This window comes from Capsicum annuum, chromosome 11 (genome assembly GCF_002878395.1).
Source record: "Capsicum annuum cultivar UCD-10X-F1 chromosome 11, UCD10Xv1.1, whole genome shotgun sequence".
Classification (NCBI taxonomy): domain Eukaryota; kingdom Viridiplantae; phylum Streptophyta; class Magnoliopsida; order Solanales; family Solanaceae; genus Capsicum; species Capsicum annuum.
This window is the reverse complement of record NC_061121.1, coordinates 103,663,001-103,666,453: the sequence shown is the minus strand read 5'-3', so window position 1 is coordinate 103,666,453 and position 3,453 is coordinate 103,663,001.

The window sequence follows — 3,453 nt, the reverse complement described above, 5'->3', positions numbered from 1 at the left end:
CAAGTTGAGGTATAAAGTGTCCAAGGAGGGACTAGAGCCAAAATAAATTCATTATAATTAAATGGGAACGGGAAGGTGAAAAGGTTAAAATAAGAAAATACGTCAACTTAGGCACAAATTAGGGATCAAGAGATACTTATGCTCATTCGTTCAATATATTAAGAGTGGAATTATTCAAACACGTCCTATGATCATGTTCCAACCAACTATCCTACAACCTAAGCTAGACTAACCGATCAAGTTCTAGATTAAATGCACAAAGAGAACTAAGCAACTGCCTCACACATGGTATAGGGTTATATTATCAAATATTACCTATTCGATTCATGCAAACCTAAGCTATGATTATTTTGTCTGTAATCCTAATTCCATAAAAAGATTCAACAATGGTCACACCTATATTCACAACACATAGTTCACAAAATTTAGGAGAGGTATTATATTTTTCAAATACTTAAAAACATAAAACAAAACATGTTGACTTCCCTTAGGTTCCTTATTTTTTTTCTAATTAAACAAAAACAACACATAACATATATCCCAACACAACACAATACCTAACTATGCCCGCTATACTATGATAATTCATTTCATGAAAAGAGACACGACAATAATACCACAAGAGGACATCTAGACCCGCAAGTAGCCCTACCCCCATAAAATAAGCATGCATTGTCCCCAATACATTAGGCCACCATAAAGAAAGAGAGTTAGGAACATACCTGTGGCACCTTAGGTGTGTAGATCTAATGTCAATCACAAATCCACGAATTATCACAAATAGAGAATTAGAAATAAACCTTTGATTTCCTCCTAAGCAGCGCTTGATTTAATATTGCAGCATAACGTGGGGACCTTGATTACTCAGACTTCATCAAGGTAGCCATAGGGTTTGCCTCCAGGGTAATCTAGATTTTGTATTATTGAAACTACCCTTATGCCAATTGGATGCATCATAGTTCTACAAACATTGAATGTGACTTCCTCATTATTCAGCCTGAATTTAAGCTCACCTCCTTTTATCCATGGATACTCTACTGTGGATAAAAATGGTCTCCCTAAAATTATGGGTATTTCAAAATCAGCCTCACATTCTAAGACAACAAAGTCATCGAAAAGATGAAGTTGTCCACTTTAACCAATACATCAAATGATATGCCTATGGGATTTTTCACCATACGATCTGCCATTAATAACTAAATCATCGTGGGTATTAGAGGATCTCAAGCCCAATTGTTTGAACACTACTAGCGACATCAAGTTAATGCCTGTATCCAAGTCATACAAAGCCTTGATAAATTTTGATGACCAATAGTAAAAGGAATACTGAAAGCTCCGAGATCACCTTTCTTTTGCGTGAGAGATCGAGATGAAATTGCACTACGATGATGCAAACCAACAACATCCTCATAACTGACAATTCTCCTCTTTGTCACCAAATTCTTTATAAATCACGCATATTCAGACATCTGTTCTAAAGCCTTAAGAAGAGGAGTGTTCATAGTCAACTCTTTCAGCATAGAAATAAACTTCTTATACCTCCCTTCTTCATCTTTTTGCTTCAATCATTGGGGAAAATTTAGAGGAGATTGTGGCGTAGGCTTTAATACTAATGTGACCTCCTTATTATTGCCTTTTATCATTATCATCTTATTTTTCTACACCCATGTGATGTCTCGTCATTAGTTACCAACTTCTCAATTTCAGATTTTACTACATCATCAATATCCACAAGGTCAATCCTCACATCATCAACCATTGGCATGGATGGATCTAAAGTGTCCCTATTGCTCTGAGTAGTAATAGATAAACAATGACTATCGTTATTTGTATTCTAAATTATGTTGCTAGGAAGAGTGCCTAGTTGACGCTGGTTTAATGCGGCAGACTTTTGCCCAAACTGCTGCTCGAGATACTTAATAGCGGTGGCATATGATTTCAATTTCCGTCTCAATCCCTATATGTATGTGTTATTCTTAAGGCAACACTCTTAGCTATCTGAACTCTTCACAAGATTAGCAAGCAATGCTTCCATTCTAGAGTCAGCATCACAATTCCTCAGTGGAACATAAAGACCACTCTTCTCCGTATAATCATCTTTTCTCCTCCATTCACCATTACACTTTCTTCTCTTGTCCCTAGTCTTATCTCTATAATAATTTTGACCTTCATTTATTTGCCTGGTGTTCTAAGGGTCCTAATAGGATCCTTGTCCCTTGGCTCAGAAACCCGCCATCTCTCTATCCATGTACCTTGATTCCTTCTCCAAATCAAATCCATCAAGTCTAGAATATTTACCTTGTATGCCCACTATATTCAACATTTTTTCTCCCATAGTTGCAAACTGCTTAGCAAGCAACACAATCTCAATCTTTAGTTGTGATATCTCTTGAGCCGCCAATCAAATAAGTACCAGCTCCTACATCCATCTCTCAAATATGCCACCTTGGTTGGTTTTAGTATTCCGATCTAAGATTTCTACAGCCTACTCCAAACAAAGATTCATGAAAGCCTCACCAGTAATAGTATTAGCCACAACTTTGGTATTTGCATTCAAGGCTCTATAAAATATCTAATGCAACCCAGATCAGAGCCTTCTTGTAATAGGCATCCCAAGTCCACCTAGGATTGGGGACCACCCCCTTAACCTAACCCAACCACCTTATACAACCTTAGACGAGCTGAATTTTGAGTATATAACAAAATTGTGCAATGTTCTCATAAAAACTTTTGGATGGGGTCACAACAATGACCGACCTAACCAAGTCTGTCTATACAAAACTAACCATCCATACCATACCAAATAAAAGAGAATATCAAAACGTAATATGAAAGTCAAACCTAGAATGTACTATAATGGAACAGTGAGAAATTATGTACGATGATGCCAGCCTCCCAGCTTATTCTAATGCCAAGGTTGACACTAATACGGATCCTACCCATTCCAATCCCTAGAAGTACCACAATGCCTCTATACAAATAAATACAAATATTCAAATGGGACATGCCCTCAACCATGGACCAAACCAATATCCAAAATGAAAATATAAAATCTAAGAATGTCAAACATGAAATGATGCCTTCCAAAAGGATGAAAGATCACCACTTCAGTTTAATAAGTTATCCCCGAATCAAGTACTATAAAGGAGAAGTCGAACATCTGATTCGTGTATAGCGTGAGTATATAGCCGCCAATAGATGGGTTAATGGGCAAACACTAGAATGAATCTTGGGATAAGGATAAAGTAATGCCATTTATCAAAACAAAGTTAAAACCATCCAATGCAAACAACCATACATATATATTAGTACTGGGAAAAGGGACCAGGTTTAGTATGCCACTTAAAACCTTAACCTGGGTCATGTAGCTTAGTCATCCTACTACCTACGGGCCATATGGGTTCAGCTCCCCCTGCTAAAAGGGTACCAGTGTATGTAGCTGCACTACCAGGC